The 26,181-nt window shown below is 45.2% G+C and overlaps 1 protein-coding gene and 1 long non-coding RNA gene across 4 annotated transcripts in view; both read left to right on the top strand.

The window, feature by feature from the left end:
- Positions 1-26,181, top strand: part of BCL2 (BCL2 apoptosis regulator) — a 198,069-nt gene that overhangs the window by 79,536 nt on the left and 92,352 nt on the right. The gene's annotated exons all lie outside the window — the stretch shown is intronic.
- Positions 4,825-24,837, top strand: LOC138985334 (uncharacterized). The gene is made up of 2 exons (XR_011462424.1): positions 4,825-18,590; positions 21,900-24,837. It is a non-coding gene; the product is annotated as an uncharacterized lncRNA (long non-coding RNA).

Genomic DNA, 26,181 nt, shown 5'->3' with positions numbered 1-26,181 from the left:
AATTTGCTTCAAGTCACACAGGTTGAATACATGGGATCTGAATTCAGTATTTTCAGCCTCCCAGCGGTACCTTCCATTCGCAACTCATGGTTCCTCATTTTCTTAAGGCACAGTGAAGTCACTCAGTCGTGTCCGACTCTTTGTGACCCGGTGGACTGTAGCCTACCAGGCTCCTCCTTCTATGGACTTCTCCAGGCAAGAATACTGGAGTGGGTTGCTATTCCCTTCTCCAGGGGATCTTCCCAACCCAGGGATCGAACCCGGGTCTCCCGCATTGTGAGCAGAGGCCTTACCGTCTGAGCCACCAGGGAAGCCCCTTCTTAAGGCACGGAATCCTTCTAATTGTTTGGTCTGGGTGTTGAGACACTTGGTGTAAGGAAGGGCCCCAATTTCATTTTTTTCTTTCTTCCAAGAAATCTCTAGACCTGTACGTGACACCCTGGCGATGATGGGTCCAGTTTGCAGATCCTCACCTTAGAATAGCCCGTCTCACAGATCATCAGCTGGGTGCTCACACAGATGTGGTTTCCTGCATTTCCGCATACCTCGAAAAGCACAGGTTGACTTTTTCCAAGCCAAGCAGTTGACCTTAGGACTTGGCACCCTATGAGTTTACACCATAATTTAAATCCAAATCTTTTTTTTTTTTTTTTAACTGTAAATACACACAGAAGGTGGCTGATAGTGAGGCAGAGAGTAAGGATGAGCCAGGGAGGGCGCTCTCGAGTCAGGCCAGGGCGGCAGGCTGGGGCGTCTTGCTTTCATCACCTTCTCGTGGCTGCCTCTTTTCTGTGTGTTCCCTGAGCTTTTCAGATTCCGTTGTGCTCTTTGTAGCTGGATGTTTTCCAGAGGGTCATCAAGAGAAAGGAGTATCCTCTGCATTAATAACCTCAGGAAGAATTTTAGCTGTAAAATCAGAGACCAGACCATCTGGTGGAGAACAGGAAAGGTGGGTTGGGGGTGGTGGCGGTGCATTTATTCCCTCTTTCAGGAAAGTGTCAAGTTCACCATGCTCCAGCATCACACCCTTCACCCAATAACTCGGAGCTCTCATATCAAGTTTACTCAATAATCATGATGTAAATGGCGAAACTACTACTCTCATTTGGGGAATAAGAATTGTTCCTTTTAAAGGCATACAATATACAAAATAAGTGACTTTAAGTTCTTACTTCCTGTTTCTTTTTTTTTTTAATGAATTCATTAATGTGGAGTTCCCAAACAACTCTTGAATGTTTGCATTCACTACAATTATTGAAAAATACAGGTGCCCTATGGAAATGTCAAGAATATCCTAAGATGTATGACAAAGACAGGGCTTCTCTGGTGGCTTATCTTAGATGGTAAAGAATCTGACTGCAATGCAAGAGACCCGGGTTTGATCCCTGGGTTGAGAAGATCCCCTGGCGGAGGAAATAGCAGCCCACTCCAGTCTTGCCTGGAGAATTCCATGGACAGAGGAGCTTGGCGGGCTACAGTCCATGGAATCACCGAGTCAGACATGACTCAGTGACTAATACCCTCTACTTTCTTTACTCTGCCAAAGATAAGCGCCGTAGATGGGGGATCATAAAACTGCGGCCTGTGGGGCACCCCTGGCCACTTGGTGTTGTGAATAAAGTTTTATTGGAACACAGCCATACTCATTTGCTTCTAGAGTGTCTGTGGATGCTTTCCCATTATAAAAACACAGTTGAGTGGTTATAAAAGACGCCGAATGCCTTAAAATATTTGCTTTCTACACCTTTACTGAAAGTGTCCCAACTCATCAAAGACATCTCTATGATATTTATTTACTCACTCATTCACTTGTTCAGTGAACACCAACTCTGTTAAAGACACGTGAGAAATGTGGAGGTGAAGAAAGCAGGGGGAGGGTGGGGGAGGGGAGGACTGGGAGGATGGGACGAGCGGATGCAGACTGGAGTAAACAGGCCAGACACCCCACAGCCCTGCTGTGCGGCACAGAGAGCTGCATTCGCCATCCGGGGATAAGCCTTAATGAAAGAATATGGAAAAGAGTGCACGTCCCCGTGAGACTGATACATTGCTGTATATCAGAAATTAACATGAGGCTGTAAATAAACTGTACTTGAAATGAATTTTTAAAAAACTGTTGAACGGCAGTGGGGAGAACAGGCATTTCTTGTCCCTTTCCCAATCTCATAGGAAATGGAAGTAAGCAATGCTCTTCATCAGATTCAGTGCTTTCCTACTGTTGGTTAGCTAAGAGATTTTACAACAAAGGGTGTTAGATTTTATAATTTTTTGCATCTCTTGAAATAACTGTATAAGTTTTCTTTCATTCTAGTAACTGGCAAATTAGAATGGTTGATATTTTAAAATCAGTCACTTAAGTTAACCTTGCATATTTTTGGAATAAATAAACTCAGTTTTGAGAATTTTTATTTTTTAAAAGAAAAGAAAACAGTCCTTAATGTCCAGGAACTTTCCACATTAACAGAGACAAGTCATGAACTCAAATTGCCACCTCCTGCAACACATACAGTAGACAAGAAAGAACTAAACTGCTGTGTGGCTGAGAGACGGCAAGCCCCTGGGTGAAGGCAAGGGATTGGGACAAGGAGGAGGATAGCTTTTTACGACCGTGGCTCCCTCTGATTTCCCCACGGGAACTTCATGAGAAGGAAGAGTCATTTCCTTCATGGAATTTTATAAATCGTTGTATCCAAAGAGTGGAAATGATTTAGGATAGTACTTCGTGTCCAGATTTCTTTACCTGGAAGTGTATTTTTCTTCTGGAACTATGGGGATAATCGTTATTTCTAGAGAAGTGTTAAAGACTGGAAGGAAGGCTTCCTTCTTCAGAGTGGGAAGACAAAGGGCATTTTCCTTCATCCCTGTTCCCTGAAGAAAGTTACATTAAATGGCCTGGGTCTTAAAGCCCCTCAGATACGAGATGGGTTAAAAACAAGGTACAGTTCCAGACCCCCGGCCATGACCAAGCATGACTCATGACTTAGAATGCCAAAGCCAACAGGTGTGAAGGGAGCTTTGGCTGAAGGTTCCAGGCAGATGCCACCTCTCCCTGGAAGGTTCCGTGTGGGAAGCCTTCCCGAATCCTCCAGTTGGGATTTTGTGTGTGTGTGTGTGGTCGTGCTGGGTGTTCGCTGCTGGACGCAGGCTTTCTCTTGTTTCGGTGAGTGGGAGCTACTCTCCACTTGCCGTGCGTGGCTTCCCTTGTTGGGGAGCACGGGCTCCCGGCACACGGGCTTAGCTGCCTCTTGGCTCGTGGAATCTTGTGGGAGCAGGGATCGGAATTGTGTCCCTGCGTTGGCAGGTACGTTCCTCTCCACTGCACCCCCCACCAGGGAGGGCCTCCGGCTGGGATTAGTGTCTGCCTCTTCACTCGTGACTTACTTGAAGGCAAGGTTCCCTTTTTGACATCTGCATCACCAAGAGCGCCCACTATTTCTGTTTCCCAAATATCTATTGAATTCGTGTGGTTGAAAGCCCCCTGACGCTGTCTATTCAAAATCTAGGTGGCTGATTTTGGTTAAAGAAGCCCAGAATTTCAGCTTTATCTAAAAATGAAACAAGTGAGAATCTCTCCATTCTGCTGCCATCAGAGGATGAAAAATGTTGGTTAAATTCTGGTCACCCATTCTCTATATTCGTAACAGTAAAGCCATAGAGCAAGTGCAGCTTATTTAGGTTAGAACACAACCCTGGGACGTTTCATCCACTGAAATCATAATATTTTGACTGATAAAGTGAGTATGTTCAGTGAGAAAGGTCCTGAAAGAAAGTGATACTGGACCCCATCAGGTCATTTTAATCTTTGGAAACGCCAAGCCAAAATATTTCGCATTTGCTCCCTCTGAATCAGAGGACCCCTGAAGTTAACACCCCCCTCACCCGCCTCCTGGGCTCCGCCTTCCCGTTACCAAGGAGCCCAGATGAAGTGTTCTCAGTAACCGGGGTACCAATCGACAGGGGTGTCCCAAGGTAAAGACCAGAAGACCGACACATGTTCTGGAAGCTCTCCTTGCTCCTCCCCCTCCCCTCCCTCAGCCCTCAGAGGAGAACCCAGCCCTTGTGTAAGAACACACTTGAGGGCATTTTATCGGCAGACAGATAACGTCACTGCAGAGACACGCCGTGCTGTCTTCTATCAAAACCGTCTGAAACAAAACGGACTCTCCTGCCTCCTTTAAGGCTCACCGTGTCTTTATGAATGGGCCTGCTTCCTCATTCGCTCTTCCTGTCGGTATCGGGGGGTCAGAGGCATTGCCTCCAAAACGGGGAGAGAACGCCGGGCATCCACACAAGAGCTGGCGGCACACACAATGCCGCCAGCCCTTCCTCACGGACCCGCCTCCTCACGGTCCCTCGGGGATTCTGCCTGAGCTTTTCTGATCTGTAACAATCCCTTTGAAGGCCTACCAACGCTTAGGTGAGATGAAATGACTGATTACCCTAAAGTTCTGTCTGCACTGGAGTCTTTCTGAGCGGCTGCCGATTCCGGCCCGTTGAAAGCATTCGGTGGCTTGAATCCACGGTTTCTGCCCACATCACCGCATTCCTGGGATGCCTTTCTCTGGGCCTTCGCAAGATCATCTGACAGCCGCCTGTGAGGTCAATGAACTTTATACATAATTAAACCTTGGCAGTTAGGAGAATTAAATTTTTTTTTCTCCCCGAAAAGCGGAGAAACAGGACGTGTTATGTGGCCCTCCAGTTACTGAGTAAAAGTTCTCCGGAGTCATCAGGCTAGTCTCACATGATTTAATGCTGAACCGAATAGGAGAGTGGCTGCATCCTCTGCTGGGCCCCACAGAACACTCACCACCCACACTGTTTATTCAGACTCGGATCTGGGCCATTTGGGGTTTAAGCCAGAAGAAAGGGGGAAAAAATCCAACCCTGGAATGAACGCTTTTGAAACTCTGTATTCTTGATGAAATGCGGCCAAGGAGTCTTTAAAAAATTCTATTTAAAATCAATTACTGGGATCATATTTTCATTACAATGGATTGTTAGCAACAACTAATTTTCGTGTTTCCATCCAGCTCTGGGCTCTAGGCTGGGACTGGAATGGTCGCTCTGTTTTCCTGGGTATCTGATGCCACCACCCAGCTATGCGTGGGTATTGGGCAACTCTGACCAGCAGCTTTCCATAAAACAACAAGGAAAGGTGTGAGGAGGCAAGGAGTCGAATGAAAACAAGCCTGAAAGAGTGCAGCAAGTGTGGTCCCGGGGGAGGGCCGGGGGGGAATAATACCGGAGAGAAAGAGAAAGCAAGGCCAGGTCCGGCTATGCCTGGGGACACGGACACCAGCGCCGCCAGTCAGGATTGCAAAGATGCCTTCTCGGATGGGTCAGGCCTCCAGAGAAGATTCTGGAAGCCCCCTGGGTTACCCACCCTGCTCTGTGGCGGTTCGCACCGTCGGGAGATGCTTACTTCTTTGCAGCCTCTTTGCAGCCTGCCGTGTGCGTGTGTGCTGCTTCCGGGGCTGCGGGGCCGCCGGGCGCGCGTCACTCCGAGAGCGGGCGGGGCCTGCGAGTTGCTGCTTCTGGAAGCTACGATTGGATCGCCGTGTCCATACCGGTCCCAGGGCCCGAGGGTGCGGCTGCACCGCGGGCAGCATGGAGCAGCCTTACCGCGACTGCAGACAACGGTGCCGTTGCCCTGCCCCCTGGGCGTTGCGTGTGTCACCAGGAGAGGACGTCGCGGCCACGTGTCCAGGAATGAGCCTCACACCCACGTGCCAGCGTTAAGGACCACTCTTTTGGATTTTAAGAGGTCCTGTTTTTAAGGAAAAACTCTTGAAAACCAGAAAGGACTCTAGAATTTCCCTGGCCTCAAGATGGTGGCTCAGCCCCGCAGTTTCTTGAAGATCAGGAGCTGAAAGTCAGAGCGCGGGGGTCAGCGCTGGACCAGGGCGGCCGGCCCGCTGGAGGCCCGGGGCCGAGGGACGTCCTCCGAGAGGCCTGAGGTCACCGTTCTCACTTCCCCCGGCCCCTTCCGCTTCCTCGGCAGATGCACCGGGACGGCAGCACCCCCGCGAGGGAGTTCCAGACTCATTGAGAAGTCATCAGATGACCGGGGCAGCATGGCTCCTTCCCTTTTTTAATCAGGTTATGTCATCGCCCTGCTCGGGCTGCGGTTTGTTCCAGGGGGAAGAGGTTGTCTTCCCCTTCATCCGCCTACCCTCGTTTGCACCAGGTTCCAGTTCCCTGTGTGGGTAAATCACTGAATGAGTGGGGTGAGCGCTGCGATCTCACGGTGAGGGGTTTGAGCCCACAGACTCCGAAGCCCTGTGCCCACCACGCCGGTCCCCACCTCTCATCCCCTGTCCAGTGATCACTTGCCTTAGGGGCCCCTCGGAGTCCATGGTAGCATCTAGGCAAGAAGATGGGAGTGGGTTGCCATTTCCCTCTCCAGGGAATATTCCCGACCCAGGGATCGAACAGAGTCTCCTGCATTGGTGTAGATGCAGATGTGGATTTTGGGGTCTTAGGGGATAAACACTGACTGGCTCTCAGTTTACGCTTCTGGAACCATGTGTGACAGTTCTTGCTGACCCGTATCTTCTCCAAATCTGGGCGCTATCAGTCTTTTTACATTTTGCTAATAAAATAGATTCTTCTTGCTGACCCGTATCTTCTCCAAATCTGGGCGCTATCAGTCTTTTTACATTTTGCTAATAAAATAGATTCAAGGATATCTTGTTGTGGTATTGAATTATACTTCTCTGGTTTCTGTTGATTTATGCTTTTCTTTCTCACGATTTTTGGTCATTTGGGTTTCTTTTTCTATGTATTGCCAGTTCATAGATTTTGCTCATCTTTTTGTAGTGGGTTTTTTTTTTTCTTACAGATTATCAAGCATTCATTACACATTCTATATATTAAAAAAAAAACTGCCCTTTCTATATCTCACCTGTAACCTTTGTTTTTGATGTCCTCTGTCACATGAGTTTTAAAGTCAAATTGGTCAGCATTCTCTTCCTTTATTGCCTTCTGGTTTGTGTCATTCCCTAGGCCGGGGTTATAAAAAGTGTCTATATTTTTCTTAAATATTTTAGAGTTAACTAATGCTCTTGGAATTCATGTTTTGATATAGCATGAGTTAGAGGTCTATTTTTTCCCTGTGAATTACACATCGTCTCTGGACTGTTTAGTGAACAGCTCAGTCATTTCCCACAGTTTTCATAATGCTGCTGCTGTCGCACCCCCGTTCCTGTTCACAGAGGGCTCTCTCTGTTACGTTGGTCTAGCAGCTGCACCATTTGGGTCTTAATTATAAGGCTTTAATAAATGTCTTGATATCTGGTAGGACAAGGGTCCGTCTTACAGTTTTTCAATATTGTCTTGGCTGCTTTTGACCCTAATTCTTCTACATGAATTTTAAAACTAGGTAAAAACGTTCATGAGGAACCTTTCTGAGACTTTACTATGAATTATTTTCAATTTATGTATTAACTTAGGAGGCACTGATGTCAATGTTGAATCTTTTCATCTCCGAGCATGAGATATAGCTCTCTTTACTTAAGTCTTAGGACTTTCAGTGAAGTTTTTTTAAAGTTTTTTAAATTTAAATTTATCTTTAATTGGCAGATAATTGCTTTATAATATTGCATTGGCTCCTGCCATACATCAGTATGAATCAGCCATGGGCATACACTGTCCCCTTCTTTAACCTCCTCCCACCTCCCACCCCATCCCACCCCTCTAGTTGTCACAGAGCACCTCAGTGAAGTTTCATAACTTGTTTTCATTTAACTCTTTCACCCTTTTCTTTTGACTCATTCCTGGGTTTGTCATCGTTTATTGCTATTGCTAATGGGATCTTTTAAAAGTTGCATTTTCTAATTGGTTGTTGCTGCTGAGGATGCCATGGATGTTTGTACAATATATTAATCTTGTCTCCAGTATTCTTGCAAAACTCTCCTATGACTTGTAACTGTTTGTAGTTTCTCATGGGTTCTCTATGTAGACAGTCCTATGTGCAAATGATTCTTTGTTTGTTTCTCTATTTCAGATCCTTATGTCTCTTACTCCTTTCCCTTGCTTTATTGTATCAGCCAGACACCTCACGTGACGATGAGTAGAGTGGCGATAGAAAATGCGTGTTTATCTAGTTCCTGGCTTCAAAGGAAATATGTCCCTAAAATTTATTGTAGGTTCTCAGTAGAAACTGCTCAGGACAAACTTCCTTCTGTTCTTGATTGGCTAGTTATTTTATTGTATTTTTAAATTGTGAATGGGTACTACATTTTATAAAATGTTTTTCTGCATCTATTGTGATAATTAGTTTTCCCTTAATGTGTCAGTGTGGTGAATTACAGTAGGATCTTCTAATGTTGGAGTCTAATGTTGAGCTTCTGGGATAAACTTTACTCATCATCACAAACACACATGCACACACACATGTACACTATATATTTACCATGTGATAAATATGATATATGTGATCATATATATCATATCAAAATATAAATAAATATACATCTCTATGCACACTACACTGCTGGGCATGCTTACTAATATTTAGATTTTTGCTTTGATATTTTTAGCTTAGATTGATCTATTGCTTTCTGGTTTTGTACTACCTGCTTCTAAAATATATAGCTTTAGACTGAACTTAAAAAATACATTCAGGAGCTTTTGTTCTTTTTCTATTTTTTTGTGTCAGTTTTGGTAACATATTTTCCTAGGAGATTTTCCATTTCATCTGCTTTTAGTTTTATTGCTTGAAAGTAGAAAATTGAATTCTCATACTTAAAAAAAACTTGATTGTATTTGTAGTTATGACTCCTTTTCATGCCTAATTTATGCCTTCTTTGTTTCTCTTGCTCATTCTTGTTGAATATCTACCTGTTTTACTAGTCTTCTTAAAGAGTTCACATTGGCTCCTATGTGTCTCTTTGTTTTATCTTGTTGATTTGTTATTACCTTCGTTATCGCCTTCCTATCGCCTTCCCACTACTTTATCCATTTGTGGGAAAAGAATTTCCTCCTGTTGTCTTTGAGTTTGCATTATTGCTTAACCTTTTTATTTTCTTAATCTAAATTTTTTCTTGTTTTCTGATCATTGCATTTAATGCTAAACACGCCTACTGATATCTAGGGCTTTAACTCTTGTTCAGTTCCAAGTAGTTTGTTACTTTCATTTCAGTTTTTTTAATAGTTTGGCAGCATGTTTTTGAAATTTTAAGATGTACTGGGGTTTGGGGCTGTGGTTTTGTTATTGATTTCAACTTTTATTGTATTTTGGTTGATGAGTGTGGTCTGAATGTTAGCAGTTCTTTGAAGGTTGTTGAGACTTGCTTTGTGGCCTAGAACCTGGTTAGCTTTTGTAAACATTTCATGTGTACTCTTTATTTATTTTGTAGAGTTTCTTGTCATATCCATTAAATGACGTTTGTAATATGGATTACTTAAATTTGTCACTTTTTTTAAGCTTGGTCTGTTGATTTCATAGAGATATGTGCTAAAATCTCTCACTATAATTTTGAATTTGTTACCTTCATATAATTAAATAATTTTGCTGTACATATTTGACACTGTGTGATTAGGTATATGGAAGGATTCTGGTGACTGTATCTTTTTATTATTAAGGAGTGGTCTTCTTTATTTCCCCCAAATGCTTTTGGCTATATATATCTATTTTATCATATTAATTGTCATTCCATTAAAATATATATTTATTAAGCATTTATTATTTGTAAAAACACTTATTAGTTGAATACAGTTTTTTATGTTTATCCTTCCTGTGACATGTTTTAGGCTTCTCTCTTATAAACAGCTCAAGTTTTATAAAATTGACTCTGAGGATTTCTGCCTTTTAATGAGTTAGTTTAAGCCGTTTACGTTTATTATGATGTCGTATGTCTGGAATTCACGGAGAATCCAAATGCTTTCCATCTAGCGTGCCGCTTTACGTGTTTCCCACCCCTGTGCTGTCTTCTGCTGGGTCACTGGCATTGTCCTCTTGCTTCCGCTTCTTCCGTGCACCCACTGCTTGCTGCTTGTGTGGCAGTAGCCCCAGCCCTTCCCTGGTGGCTCAGTGGTAAAGAGTCCGCCTGCCAGTGCAGGAGATGTGGGAAGTCGGGAAGATTCCCTGGAGAAGGAAATGACAACCCACTCCAATATTCTTGCCTGGGAAATCCCATGGGCAGAGGAGCCTGTCTTAGGAACTTAGCAACTGAACCACCACTACCAGGCCCCCAGCCACAGCTGTGCTCAGGGTCCAAGCCCAGGCGGATATGTTTCATGACGACCAGAAAGGCAGAACCTGTGTGGGAGCTATGTCCCCAAGATCTCTGAGGTGGATGCATTTTTGAAGGAACCAGCTCTCGAGGAGTTAACCTGAGCTGTCTGGATGCCTCTTCAGCCCAGAAGCAAGAGGAGGAATGCAGGAAACAGCAGGAGAAGGGGAGCAGAGAGGAAAAAGCAAAGGGGAGATGAAGGCAGTTGTCCCCCCAGAGGCTGAGCGAATGGCGCGGAGAGGACTGAGGTCCTCTGGCAGCACCAGGAGCCGGGACCTGAGCGGTCACTGAGCGGTCATCAGGGCCACCGCCTGACCGCAGGTGCAGATGCTTCAGACTGAAGATGCGAAGTTTTGGAGAAGGTGTTTGAGCTGTTGAACACCCTTCACACCAAGCTGGAAGGCTTCCACAGGGACCCTGACAGTGACAGCTTGTGCTGTTACATGACGACATCCTGAAGAACTTCAAGGAGCTCGAGAATCCTAGGGGAGAATGAAGAGAAATGGGCTTCTCGTTCAGCAATGGGTCCGGCAGAGACCTCGCCCCTTACCGGGGACTCCAGACTCCCCCACCTTCCTTCTCAGCTTGCCTCCCAAGCACAGAAATAGTCATGCTGTTAAAACGACGCTCACTCTTTTCCTCTTGATTTGTCACGTTTTGTTCTGTGTCTCAGCTGTTAACCTTACAAATCATGTTTGTTCCAAAGTCTCAAATTCAAGTGTTATTTGTATCTCTGTTTGCTTCCCAAACAATATACTGTAGATCTCTCAGAGTGCTGACCTCTACCCCAGTTTCTCTCTCTCCTTTTCTAATAGGACACAGTCAGCTATTTTTATCCTGTATCATCTTGCTTCTGTTATGTCTGCATACATTTTTTTTTTGACAAATCTACTTTTTAAAATTTATCAAAATGGATGCCATTTTATTTACATTGTGGGTAAGACTATGAAATCCAGAACCAGACTGCCTTAATTTGAATCCCAATTTAATTGTGAATCACTTAGAATGGTTCCTGGGATGCAGTGCAGAGCAGGCCCTCATAAATAAATGTTACTGATGTTGCTTCTTGGCTTCTGTTTCCCCAACTCAGTTCAAATTCCTTCTTATTGAAATCCATCTCTGAGTAGTTATTTCATCAAGGATTTGGGAATATGAAACTATCTCTGTCATTCTCTATCTGGAAATATTTTTAATTCACCCTTACGTTACGTTACGTTAAGTCACTTCAGTCGTGTCCGACTCTGTGCGACCCCATAGATGGTAGCCCACCAGGCTCCCCCCGTCCCTGGGATTCTCCAGGCAAGAACACTGGAGTGGGTTGCCATTTCCTTCTCCAATGCATGAAAGTGAAAAGTGAAAGTGAAGTCGCTCAGTTGTGTCTGACTCTTAGCGACCCCATGGACTGCAGCCCACCAGGCTCCTCCGTCCATGGGATTTTCCAGGCAAGAGGACTGGAGTGGAGTGCCATTGACTTCTCTGAATTCACCAAAAAAGAAAACCTTCTAAACAAAAGACAGACTGAGGCTGACTGCACCCCATCAGTAATAGATGTCCGAAAACAACAAAATAATATTTTCAAATGCTGAGGGAAAATATTTATGTAGAATTCTATACCTAGAAAATTATTATTCAATCTTGAATATTATTTTGTTGTTTTCGGACATCTATTACTGATGGGGTGCAGTCAGCGTCAGCCTGTCTTTTGTTTAGAAGTTTTTTTCCCTCAAATTGTCTTAAAGATCTTTGTTTTTCTTTTTGTTCCTGTCTTTGATGATTGGCAGTTTCACCAGAGTCCTATTTGGGATTCAATATGTCTCTTGAATCTAAGGATTCTGATATTAATTGATTTTAAAAAATTCTGTCAAAATCTCTGAGTATTGTTCCTCCCAGCTCTCCTTATTATCTTTTTTTAAAAAAATCCTCTGTTGTTTGTTGTTAGACTGTCTTCTTTTTTTGTTTTTTGAGCAGAGAAAGGTTTATTGCAGGGCCATGCAAGGAGAAGGGTTTATGCCCCATAAAACCCCGAGATCCTAGGTCTTGTTCTTCTCCAAACTGTTTTTCTTATTGCCCATATCTCTTTTTTCTGTGGTCTGTTTTTTTTTTTCAGTCTCCCCCTACTGTGTCCATTCCTGTTCTCCTAAGGTAAATAAGGTCAACAGCTGGTATGCATCCTTCCACGTGTGTCTCCAAACTCATGTATAAGCACATATATAGTCCAGTAAATTAAATAACAGTGTTTTGTTGTTGTTTGCAAAAAGTCCAGTCATGCCTTGTACATGACTTTACAACTTGACTTTCTCTGTTAATAGTACATTAAGGATATATTCCAAATAAGTAGATACAAATTTAACCAATTAAAAAAACAGCTAAGTAGATTCCATGGCATGGGCGTAGTAGTTTGTTCAGCTGTCCCACTACTCATGAACATTGAGGTCATTTTCAGTTTTATGTCTACACACACACTGTAGATAAAAACATCCTCATACATATTTACTTATGTGCTGGTTCCTTAATTTCTATGGGAACAAATTAATTCTACCCCACCCTACTTCCCCCCACCCCGCTTCTCAAGGAAGTCCACTTTCTATATATTAGCGTTTTCTTCTGGCATGTCAGGGACTTCCCTGTTGGCTCAGATGGTAAAGAATCTGCCTGCAATGCAAGACACCTGGGTTTGATCCCCAGGTCAGGAAGATCCCCTGAAGAAGGGCATGGCTATCCACTCTGGTGTTCTTGCCTGGAAAATTCCATGGACAGAGGAGCCTGGTGGGCTACAGTCCATGAGGTCACAAAGAGTTGGACACAACTGAGCGACTCACTCTCACACTTCTGGCATTTCTAAATAATGTGTATGCTGTGATCTTTTATCAATGTTACTCACGATGTCTTAACTTCCTATTATACTAAATATAGATTTAGCTCTCTTACATAACAATATCTGTTGCTTTGCCAACCCTGTTCTCTCAATATGACTATATTGCAATACGAGGTTAAATCTGTTGTTAGTGTTTTCACTATCTGGCCTATGGAAAGAGCATTAGCAGTTAAAATTTTTAAATGTAAGTTTTATGAAGTTAATATCCATCTTATTGAGAAAAACTATATTGGATTATAGTTGAATTGGCTTCCCTGGTGGCTCAGATGGTAAAGCGTCTGGCTGCAATGCAGGAGACCTGGGTTCGATCCTTGGGTCGGGAAGATCCCCTGGAGAAAGAAATGGCCACCGCCTCCAGTACTCTTGCCTGGAAAATCCCATGGACAGAGGAGCCTTGTAGGCTACAGTCCATGGGGTCACAGAGTCGGACACGCCTGAACGACTTCACTTCACTTCACTTTCACAGTTGCATTGCGATGTTTTCTTCGTTTCAGGTGTACAGCCAAGTGAGTCAATTATGCATATACATACACCCGTGCTTTCTTCACACTGTTCGCCCATATGGTCCATTACAGAGCATCGAGACGGGTTCTGTGTGCTCTCCAGGAAGTTCTCGTTGTCGTTCGGTCGCCCACTCGTGTCTGACTCTACGCGGCCGGTGGACCGCAGCACGCCAGGCCTCCCTGCCCCTCTCCCGAGGTTGCCCAAGTTCACGTCCATCTGTGTTATGTCGAGCACTGTGCGTGTGCCAGTCTCAGTGTCCCCACTACCCCTGGTAACTCCGAGTTTGGTTTCTACATCTTGACCCTACTTCTGGTTTGTAACTAAGTTCATTCTTACCCCTTTTTAAGATTCCGGGTATCAGCGGTATTGGGTGTCAATGTGTCTTGGTTTTTTGGTCGTTTTCATTTCCTTCGTGTTCTCCATCCTTGTAGGGGAAGCTGTTCTTCCTGTGTCTCTCACAGGCTCACAGTACACTTTTCCGCCAGGCTGATCATACTGGAAATCCGTGAGTTTCTTGGTAACGTTCCTCCTGGAGACTTCCATTTCCCTTCCGTCTGGATGTTTCTTCAGGCCTGTTGCATAGCTGCATACTGGGATGTCTCTTCCTTGGTATTCTAGAACTTTCCTTGACGTTTGAGTTGGATCCCTTTTCTTGATCCACTCCATTGTTTGAGTGAGCATGTCCCCCTCAGGGTCAGGATGACAGCCTAGCCATGCTGGTGGTGGCCCTCACCACGTGTTTTTCCTGATCCACTGGCCCGGTCAGCTCCCCTCACCACGTCACCCCTCTGCTTTATCCCTGAGTGAAATCACATCAATTTCCTCTTTTCCCGCTCACACATTTTTGTGACTCCCAATCTATAAGTCACCTTTCCAAAATGGATCCAAGAGAGAGATTCACACTTTGAATGTCTGAAAGGACTTTATATGTTTTTTAAAAATATTTTTATTATGTATGTATTAGGCTGCCCCGGCCTTGATCGTGGCGTGCAGGGTCTTTGATCTTCCTCGTGGCGTGTGGACTCAGGTGGGGCCTGTGGGATCTAGTTCCCTGACCAGCGGTGGAATCCAGGCCCCCCTGCACTGGGAGCGCAGGTCTTAGCCACTGGACCTCCAGGGAAGTCCCCTGAGAGGTCTCTATCTTCTCACCGGAAGGCGTGTCTGTCTTGTACAAAGAATTCTAGGTCAAAACTAAATCACCTTCAGAAGTGTGAAGGCATCGCTCTGTTGTATGCTCCCCCCCAGTGTTGCTGCTGAAAGGGGGAAACCATTCTGGTTCTTAATGCTTTGTACCTGACCTTTTTTTTCTTTCCCCTGGGACCTTGTAGAATCTTTTCCTTTCCCCAGTATTCTAAATTTCACAGTAACTTTCCTATGTGGGAGTCTGTTTTCACCTATTGTACTGAGCCATCAGCGCGCTCTTTCAAGCTGTCGAATTCGCTTTTGGCGGCAAGTCTTTCTTTCCAAAACTCCTATTCTGTGGGTGTTGCACTTTCTAAACCAGTCCTCTGATTTCCTCCTGTTTTCTATCTCTTTATCTTTTGCTCTTTTGGGGGATGATTTCTTCAATTTCCAACCTGTCTGTTGGGTTTTCATTTCTGTTATTGTTTTAAATTTCCTCTTTTCATCTATAAATAGTTGAGTTTTTTTTTAAGCATTCTGTTCTGTTTTCATGTGTGATATTCTCTCAGTCTTCTGAAAAAATATTACTCTCTTTGGACATTGTCTTCTCCCTTCACGGCCTCTGTTTCCTCCGTGTTGCCTTTGGTTTGCTTGTTTGCTTTGCACTTTGTCTTTCTGTAGAGGCTTCCTTGCATGCCTGGTAATCCTTGAGTGGTTGGTCATCTTGAAGAGTGAAGAGCTAATCATTTCTTTGGAAGCTCTGAGGATGTGTGGGGCTTATCGACTTCGAGCATTACCATAGAATAATACGTTAATGCCACTTGTTGGGGAATTCCACGTGTCAACCCCTAAAGTCTCCTACGGAAGAACTTACAGAGACGGTCAGACTGTCCAGGGAGCACCCTTCCAAACTCTGCTCGGGGAGGTGAAGCTCTGCCTCTTCCAGGGCTGAGTGCTGAGCCGAGTGAGACAAGGGCCAGGGTTCAGTGTGTGTTTTCCTGTTCTGTGTGACGTATGGTATTCCCCAGTCCAGGAACCCTGTCTCTGGAGACCACACCTCCAGTTTCACCAGTTGGGAGAAAGACTCCTGCCCAGCAGGGTAGAGCTGGGAAAGGGACCTGAGGCCTGGGAATAGAAGAGTGAACACATTACTTGCTTAGTCATGTCCGACTCTTGGCTCCTCCATCCGCGGGATTCTCCAGGGAAGAATAACTGCAGTGGGCAGCCATTTCCTTCTCCAGGGGATCTTCCCGACCCAGGGACTGAACCCACGTCTCCTGCACTGCAGGCAGATTCCTTACTGGCTAAGCCACCAGGGAAGCCGAACTGGTTCTTGAGCGACTTTGGTCCCACCTCCTCACTCAGTCACTCCTCCCCTCTCCTCGCTTCCCAGTTCCAGAGGCAACCAGTGCTGTCTGTTCCCGGAGCTTCTGAGCCTGTGACGTCGCTCCTGACTTTCCTTGTTCCTACTTCAGGGTTCTGCCTTCTTGGTTCTGCTAGTTCTGTTACCACTCGCCCACCTGCTTTCCATCTTATTGCTGGAAATGTTATTGCTGTGACCCGTCACCGCTTCTCCTGTCCTTCTGGGTTTATGTCTTGGAAGTGGTCACTTTCCTGAGTCGTATTGAGGTTTCAGAGGGACCCGTGTTAGATATAGTGTGATCAGTTCTCCGTTTTCACTTGGAAATCCTGTGTTACATTTTGCTTGATTTCCTTCATTCTCTTTTTCCAGTTCACTAATTCCATATTTGTCTCACTCTACTGTCTAACTTTTCCATTAAGTTATTTTCAGGAGTTCCATTCTGTTCTTTTTCAGGTCTGCTATTTTCTTTCTCTTTTTTAATTCACTCCTATTAATCCATTATGTTTTTAAGAAATCTTATTTCATAGCGCATTTCAGATTGTGATATTTTTCCAGTTCTTAGATTTTAGTTAAAAAATCCTCTTTACGGCTGGTCCTCATGGTACTGAATGCTCAGGGTGTGTGTGTGTCGGCAAGTTCGTCTTCACTGAGATTTTTTTTCAATGGGAATCTTGTGAGTCCTGACTTGTGAAATTGTCCCAACGTAATAGTCACATATTTGTTTCTTTCAGTGATTAAAGGTGTTTTGATGGTCCTGGAATTGTGTTTATGTTCGTTTCTTGTCCTATACCCAGATACACAGATAATGTAAATTCTGATATTACAACTGAATGTGATTTGTGTTGGGGTTTTGATTTCTCAGAGGCAGCCTGGTCTCTGGATCTAAGGCAGTTGTCTGCCCTTCATCTTGAGGCAGTGGGCATGGTCTTTGTCCCTTTTTCATGGACGGGGTGACTGTAAGATTTATGAAAAGGGCTCAGTTCCACCTCCCTCCCTCCACCTCAGCCAGGATGAAGCCCACATCTCTTCATGGGTGTTAGAATCTGCTCATTGTCCCCGGATCCCCAAGGGCGTTGGTGTGAGTCTGAAACTCACTTGGACACCAAGGAGTCGACTTATTTCTAAAGATCAGGCTTCAGTCTTTCTTCATTTCTGGAGCCCATGCTTTCCCCCCTTGCTTCTTTCCTGCCAGGTGCAGCATTGTGATTCTTCCTGAACATTTCTTATCTTTGTAGTAAAAAGGAATCCATAGGATCAGCCCAGTGTTTACCATTTTGCCAGAAATGAACACTCACATCCACTATTGAGCTAAATCTAGAATTAATCAATTAAACTAAACTAAAACTAAACACAACCTAGAATTGACTGTAAAGGGCCAGAAATAGAAGGTTCTTAGAGATCACTTTATCCACCCGTAGCGTTTTACTGAAGGGAATTGAGGCTCAAAACTGATGAAACCACTTGCCCACAGACACACGGCCAGTTAGTGAAAAAGCTGAGGATAGAAGTCAAAGTGGCCACTTTTTTCTCACCACATCACAGGGAGGAACGCCGTCATCTAGCAGCCAGAGCTTGTCTGCTTGCAAGACGCCCCACGCTGGTGACTGCTGTGCCTTAAATCACAGGGAGCTCTGGGAAGGATGCAGAGACAGCTAGTGTTGGTTTCGTCTTGTTTTTAAATCTTCTGGGTTATAGTGTCAGAGTGCTCATAGCATCACCTAAGTGGTTTATTCCTCTGCCTTTTTTTTTTTAAGGAAAAATATCATTTTTCTCTTCTCCTTTCTTCCTTTCAGTTCAGTTCAGTCGCTCAGTCGTGTCCGACTCTTTGTGACCCCATGAATTGCAGCACGCCAGGCTTTCCTGTCCATCACCAACTCCTGGAGTTCACTCAGACTCACGTCCATCGAGTCAGTGATGCCATCCAGCCATCTCATCCTCTGTCGTCCCCTTCTCCTCCTGCCCCCAATCCCTCCCAGCATCAGTCTTTTCCAATGAGTCAACTCTTCGCATGAGGTGGCCAAAGTACTGGAGTTTCAGCTTTAGCATCATTCCTTCCAAAGAAATCCCAGGGCTGATCTCCTTTAGGATGGACTGGTTGGATCTCCTTGCAGTCCAATGGACTCTCAAGAGTCTTCTCCAACACCACAGTTCAAAAGCATCAATTCTTCGGCACTCAGCTTTCTTCACAGTCCAACTCTCACATCCATACATGACCACTGGAAAAACCATAGCCTTCACTAGACGGACCTTTGTTGGCAAAGTAATGTCTCTGCTTTTTAATATGCTATCTAGATTGGTCATAAGACCCAGTTCAGGTTCCATCATCTCCCAGAAACCTTCCCTGAAGTCAGCAGCCCACCGAGGTTTTTTATTCCTCTAACTCCTTTTGAAATTGTCATTTGAACCACATAATTGGCACCAGATTATGAATCTGTCTGACCCTGTTTCATTATTGAATGTGGATGTGCTCTGTCTCCTCAACTGAACGGTAAGTGCTGGTTTGCAGAAACCACGCTTGTGCATCTTTACCATTTCCCAAAGTGTTTTTCGTGATTAATTGATGAGGAAACAACTTAGAGGAAATATGTTCCCTGAGATAGAGCCTGGGTTTGGTGTCAGGAAACCTGGATTCTGCCCTATTCTTGGCATCAGCCCCCTGGTGTTTTAGAGCAAACTGTCTTACCTTGTATGGACAGGCCACTGTATTCTGACTCTGCACTCATAGACAGAGTGGTCATCTAATTTATCATTCAGATGGGGGCAGTTATGAGAGAGAAGGGGGCAGTTCTGTTAATAATTCTGCAGGGATCACAGATGGCAACTGGGAGTCTTCCTTATAAGCAGGGACATGTGGTCACCTTATGGCATAGATCACCTTGAGCCCTTCAGAAAACTTTGCTCAACTGCTACCAAAATACCAGTCTTCAAATAAAAAAAAAAAATGATTATCCCTTACAAGAGCTTTCATCCACCAGCACAGCTTCGCAGGTGAGAGAATGTTGAGTTTTCCCAGACGTTCATGTTTTCTCAGCTCCTTTCCTAGCCTTAAGTGCTTGTTGTAGTTGAACTTAAAGAAAGCGATGAGTTTGAGGATTATTACCACTAAGAGACAAATGCCTTTATTTTCCATATCAACCCGCTCTCTATCCTGTAAGAAAAGAATAGCCCCAGTTTTCAGAGTTCTGAGCCTTGTTTTCTTGGGTGCTTTTGAAACCTGTGCTCTTAGCTCTAGTATATCCAGTGATGGAGGGAAGGTCTGTGAATGCCCGTTGATCTTCACAACTGGATGTGTCTTCATATAATGGTATATTGCTATTGTTTAGTTGCTAAGTCGTGTCTGATTTTTTTTGTGACCCCACGGACTACAGCCTGCCAGGCTCCTCTGTCCATGGGATTTCCAAGATGACAATACTGGAATGGATAGCCATTTCCGTCTCTAGGAGGTCTTCCTGATCCAGGGGTGGAACCTACGTCTCCTGTATTAGCAGGCAAATTCTTTACCATGAGACCCCAGGGAAGCGCAATATAATGGTATATTTGGTGGTTTAGCATAGGAGGTAAGGTGTGTGCATGCATGCTAAGTCGCTTCAGTTGTGTCCAACTCTTTGCAACCCTATGAACTGTAGCCCGCCAGGCTCCTCTGTCCATGGGATTCTCCAGGCAAGAGTGCTGGAGTGGGTTGCTATGGCCTCCTCCAGTGGATCTTCCCGACCCTGGGATCGAACCCATGTCTCCTGCATTGCAGCCCAGTTCTTTACTGCTGAGCCACCAGGGAAGCCCAGTAGGTGAGGTAGGTCTTTAAAAAGACTCCTTACACACTCCGTGGCTCACTAGCTGGCTTGCTTCTACGTCTCGTGCCAGAGTACTCTGTAGGAACATACACGGTAGGCAAAGTCGTACGGAAACCGATGGACTTTTTGGCCAACCCAGTGTGTCCTACGTGTTTGTTAGCTTGAAGTTCCTAGGAACACTCGGCAGACGATGGTGGCCAGTCCACTCACTTCCCAGTGCTGGTACCTCCACCCCTGCTGGTGCCAAAGGAGTCCGCCCGTGGTTGGCCACGGTGTTGGAATGCAAAGACAAACAGATACAATCTCTTCCCTCCAGGATTTTATGATCTAGAAGCAGCCTTGGAGGCATAAACAACTAAATCTAAGAAAGTTCAGGGGGAAGAACAATCAGTTTGGATCTGGGGGAGTTGGCTGGCATGTTAGCTGGGTTTGAAAAGTAGGACTTTAGGACAAAGTTGGGTGAAGGCCATTTCACGCAGTGGAAATGGCACAAACAAAAACCTATAGGAGTCCAGTTGCTTGGCATCTGAAATCGGAAGTCCTGTGCGCCTGGAAGATAAGCTGTAATAATTAGGATGTTCTTTAATGTCAAGCGAGGGAACTCAGGTTGTGTTATGTGGATGGGAATCACATGAAGTGTTGGATTCTTGCTGTGATATCAAGTAACTCATGCATGGGGATAATAACCCAGTTGCAGGGAGAACAGTAATGAAGAGGCTTTGGTGTTTAGGAGAGAGATCAAGGCAGAGGAATTAAAGAGGAGGAGCCAGATAGGCGATAGAGAGTGGGCAGTTGGTTGCATGTCGGGTTGAGCAGGAGAGAAGAACCAAACACAACCGCAGACAAGAAGGCCGGAGAGGAGCAGAGCCAGGCTGGGAGCGAGTCCCTGACTTCTCACGAGGTCTGAGAGGGGGTTATGTGAATGGTACATGAAGAAACCTTGAATGGGGCTTTGCATGGAGTAGATGTTGGATAAACCCTGGATTGAAAGAAGGAGGGGATGACGGAGAGGAAGGAAGGGAATTCCTTCTCACTCTGCTCTAGGGGATTTTCAGGGTTTTAGGAGATCCAGTGGGAATTGTGCCCCGGGGCTCGTCTCATCAGGAAGCTTGCCAATACTCGAATTTTTGTGTGTTTTTAATATTTATGTGTGTGTGCACTTGGCTGTGCCTGGTCTTACTTGCAGCAGGCGGGAGCTTTCCTGTGGCACGGGAACTCTTGGTCGCAGCTTGTGGGATCCAGTTGCTCACCGGGGGTAGGCCCTGGGACTCTTGGTCGCAGCTTGTGGGATCCAGTTGCTCACCGGGGGTAGGCCCTGGGCCCTGCATTGGGACCGTGGAGTTTTAGCCACAGGACCACCAAGAAGTCCCAATACTTTGATGTCGTTAACTGAGCGTAGAAACCTGGAGAGGGTTCCGATCGGATGAAAGACCCAAGTTGGTGGGTGTCAGACGGAGGAGAGGTGGGCTTTTAGCCAGACGTGGAGGAAGAGAGGGCTGTAGGTGATAAAGAGCCACACTGAGACCAGGGGCAGATGCCTGGAAGGGAACGCACCACCCGTGTGAAGAGGGGAAGGGATGTGCTTTACCATCAGAGGTGGCTTTGCTTGTAGAGGACTGTCGTGGGTGAGTGGTGGGCCTCTTCTGAGGCTAGGGTGTTGCTTGCCTTCTGGAGAGCTTACCCTGGAAGTCTGCCGGGAGAGCCAGGTTCTCTGTGACAACCAGTCCGGTTCCTGCCCGTTTTTTTCTGACCATTTGGAATAATAGCGGGCAGTCTTTTTGTGTGATTAGAAACCAAGTCACGGTGACTTTTCCTCATGAGCCATTTCAGGCTAACTCTCCATAAATCCTTTTATTGGACCTACTGGCCAGTGCTTTGTCTCACAAAATGCGTTTTGGTTCCTTTGCCTCGGTCTTTGATTATTGGGTAAACATTTTAGTTTCGTGATTACATGGTGTTCAGATGGCAATGCATGAATTCTCATCACTAAAATTGTTTGCTTTCAGTTATATTACATCTGCTTCAGGAATGCCAGAAAGCATAAACATGGCTTATTTAGTAAACTACCTCCTTTGGAACATCTGAGAGAGAGAAAGCGTCAAGTCTGGCAGTTGGCATGACGTCTCATCTCGCACCAGAGGATTTTGAAGCTGGAAGGCCTTTGGAAGCCGTGTGCCATCACCTTCTTGAACACTTTGAATGCAAGGGGGTTCTTAGAACGTGCCAGCTTGTAGAAACAGGCGAACCACAACTGGATAGAAAACTTAAAATTGATTTCTCCTAACATCGATCAGAAACTTTAAGTTGGCTACAGCCTAAAATAAATGCAAGCCAGAAGTTCCCTGGGAATATTAATAGTTTTATTTGATCTACAAAATCCCAGTGTTTGTTGGATGCAGGGCTTGTCACTGACTTGTCTTTTTAGAGGTGGAGGAAAGCTTTTTATGTCCTCTTATCAACAAAATTGACCTTCTATGGTTTCTAGCACTTTGGTCTTTCCCTTGGGTATTGTATTTTTCCTTGATGTGGCTTCCAAGATGTGGCTACATTTAGGGACGTGATATTATTAAATGGACTGGTCTCTACAACAATTAGGTTCTCTCTAATTTTGGACTAAATCAACTGACTGACATCTGGCTGTGTTTTTGTGGGCATCCACATAAACTTTACAGAGGGCTACTGAGAGCTTAGCAGCTTCCCCGGAGGCTCCGCGGTCAAGAATCCACCTGCCAGTGCAGCAGATACCGGTTCAATCCCTGAGTCAGGAACATACCCTGGAGAAGGAAGTGGCAACCCACCGCAATATTCTTGCCCAGAAAATTCCATAGATAGAGGAGCCTGGTAGACCACAGTCCTTGGGGGTTGCTGAAGAGTCGGACATGACTTAGCGACTAAATAACAACAGCTGAGACTAACCAATTCTTCTTCTTCACTGTTTCGCTTATTCATCTTTTTATTTAGAAATCCTTCAAGGCCCGCGGTGTTCCTTTCCATTTCCACCACTTCTTAATTAGGGGCCATTATCAACTCTCACTGACACTACTCCTTCGTAAATGACTTTTTAGAATAACTGCATTTGTTTCTGGCTGCGCTGGTCCTCATTGCTCTGTGAGGGCCTTCTCTAGTTGCGGCGAGCGGGGGCCGCCCGTTGCCGTGTGGGCTTCTCGCGGGAGCACAGGCTCAGGCGTGGGCCTCCGTGGCTGCGGTGCACAGGCTGAGCTGCTCCCGGGCGTGTGCAGTCTTCCCAGATCAGGGATCAAACCCTTGTCCCCCGCACTGGCCCGCAGATTCTTATCCACCGAGCCACCAGGAATGTCCCATAAATGACTTTCAGTCTCTGTTTCGGGGGGCCGCTGCATAATATACTAAAATGTCACTTTGATTGCTACCCCCACCCACTTAAAAAGGTTCATGGCATAATTTTTAAAATTACGTATATATACATATATATATATATTTGGTTCTGACAGCAAAAGCAAGGTATGGTTTTTGCAGAAAATCTGGAAAATAGAGAAGAGCAACAGGAAGAAAAAAAGTCACTTATAATCTACTACCAAAACGACAGTCTGTGGTTACTATGTTGATCCACAGCTTAGAAGCTGTTCTGTCTTTCCTAACACAGAGACCCTTCCCAGTCCGACCCCAACCCTGACATTGCAACCTTCTTTCTCTAGTTGCTTCCTCTCTGGGAACCTGTACTGCTGTGCATAGGACTTTTCATATTTACCTCTCAATGCTTTTTTTCTGATTCTGTAAACAATCTAAGAGGCGGTATGTTTTAAAATATATATAAAAGGAGCAAAGTAAAAAAATTATATTTAAAAACATCTCAACACCTTGAAATAAAACTACCATTTTCTGTTTATAGACGTGTGCCTAAGCACACACGACTTCCTATAAACGGGTTCGTGGCATCCATGTGGTTTTTATGGTTGCCCTCTTCTTTCATTTTCACTTATTTCTTTCCCCCACTCCCTTCCTTCCCTCCACCCTAATCCCTCTCCCCCACGTTGCCAGTGTTATCAGCCTTGTGTGTTATGCTTCTGTACTTCACTCCCCTTTAACACATGTAATTGTATTAAACATCTGGATGTAACACAAACATGTGATTTCTGTCATTGCTTCATGAAAATCGGATTAAATCGTATGTTCCTCTCTGCATCTTTTTGTTTCTCACTTTATAGTGATACATTGTTGAAATTCTTCATCTTTCTTTTTCACGGCTGCATACTATTCCTTGGCTGACCATAGTATAACTAGTGAATGATTATGTTCCAAACAGTGCTGTAGTCACAGGGACATGCGATGATTTCATCCATGATGGTATTCTCGATTTTGGATAGATGTGTCCAGACTGCCTTCTGACTGGTGTAGCTGCGTCTGTCTTCACCAGCGGAGTATGAGGGGCTGCTCGTGTGTCCTTGCACGTGGTGTGACGCGTCAACCCCGGGAGCACTGCTGCTGAATCACAGGGGAGGGGAGGGAGTGGGGGCCCTTTGAAGTCCCAAACGTCAAGACTAACACGGAGCCACACAAGACCATCACAGTAACGTATATAAGAGAATTCATTAAGAAGAGAGTATGATTTTCATGAACTGGGTTCTGGTGAAGAAATATTTGTAAAAATGAATCTTATAGCTTAAGGTGTTATTTTATGCTTAGGATCTTTATTTTGGCTTTAACCAACATAACTTTATTACCTTACATTCTAGAGGTCAGATATACAATGCAGATCTCACTGGGTTCAAATGAAGAAGTAAGGAGGGCTGAGGAGAATGCACTTTTTCGCTTTTTCCAGCCTCAAAAGAGTACCTGCGCCTTTTCTCCATCTTCAAAGTCATATGCTTAGGATTTTTTTTTTTAAAGCAGACAAACTTGGTTAGCATGGCAGCTAGAAATTTCCCTCTTGGCTTTAGTTTTTTTTCTTTATAAGTTTTGGCAGAACTCAAAAGGTGAAGTGTATCACACACAATTTCTGAACCTCTGCGTTCAAAATACACACGTGGATGAATGGCAACATGGGATCTGTGAGAGTTCCCACTACACAGTTTACATTTCCAGTGCTTTGAAAACAACTGTCCCCGTGGTGTTAGAAATCTGCAGGCAGGAGGGTGGGCCCGTCTCCCAAGCCGGGCTGTGGCTGTGCCTCAGCCTCCGAGATGGGGCCCGGCTCCATCCCCTTCCCTCCTCACTGCCTGCTCCCCGACACCTGGGCCCTGGCGCGGTCCACTCTCGCCTGGAGGCCGGGCTCTGCGCCCTGCCGCTGCCCTTGCTTCTCTCCTCCGCTCCCTCTGTCCCTCTCCCTTCCAGCTCGGCCTTGTTCTTGCCTTCCCCCAGAGAGACACGGCATTTGCAGGCGATGCGGCCCGCCCTGCCTCCCACGTCCCTTTGGGTGCAGCCTCACGGCCGTTGACCTGTCTCAGTGGTTTTCATCCCTGATTTTTCTGCTCATGGCTCTCCACCTGACAGAAAGCTTTCCCCCACGCCCCCCACCTTTCATTTTTTAAATCTGAACTCATGTTGGGTCCTTGAGTCCCTGAGGGCCTGAAGCCTCCTTGTACTCCGAGGTAGAAATAGGTCCCGTCTCTGACCAGTCTGTTCTGTGCAAACGACTGTCAGCCCTTGGTGTCCCCAGGAAAACCAGCTCCATAATTACGGGAATTAGAATTGCACGTCAAACAAACGGGGTCGCCCAGAGGCAGCGCCGCCATTTCTCAGTGTCGTCTCGAGGTCCAGGGGCCACGAGCAGGGTTCTGGTTCTGATGCCTGAATTCTATGCTTACCCACCTTTGTGGATTAGACAGAGCCTGAATTTTATTTTGAGAGACAGAGAGAGAGTGTGTGTGTGTGTGGTTTTATACGTACAACTTGACTGAACACAGTAGCTCTGTGGTTTATCTTTTACTGAGAACTGCTTTTTTTTTCCCTTTTCTAAGAAAATGCTAGTTTCCTAAACTGAAGTCTTTCTTGCGAGTTTATTAGCAGTGAGGGCTGTTGTGCGAGGCCTGCTGGTGATACTAAGATCAAACAATCACCCAGTCCAGGTGACTTTGACACAAGTCATACTGACTGAAATAGTACTGAGCATGTGATGCTGGCGTGTGACATTTGAATATTTGCCAAGAAAAGCACCCGAGTCACTAACCGGCTGCAAGAGTAACAGATTTGCCTGCTTCACTGTTTCTACATGCATTTTTATGTGGGAATCTGAAACCAGCCTTTATAGTTTGGGGAGGGAAAGTAACGTATACAGTCAGCATGAATCTGTGTGCCTGCTCTTCCCTTTCA

Source organism: Bos mutus, chromosome 24 (assembly GCF_027580195.1).
Source record: "Bos mutus isolate GX-2022 chromosome 24, NWIPB_WYAK_1.1, whole genome shotgun sequence".
Lineage (NCBI taxonomy): Eukaryota > Metazoa > Chordata > Mammalia > Artiodactyla > Bovidae > Bos > Bos mutus.
Note: the sequence above shows the minus strand (reverse complement) of the source record. Positions and strands in the feature narration are given on the sequence as shown.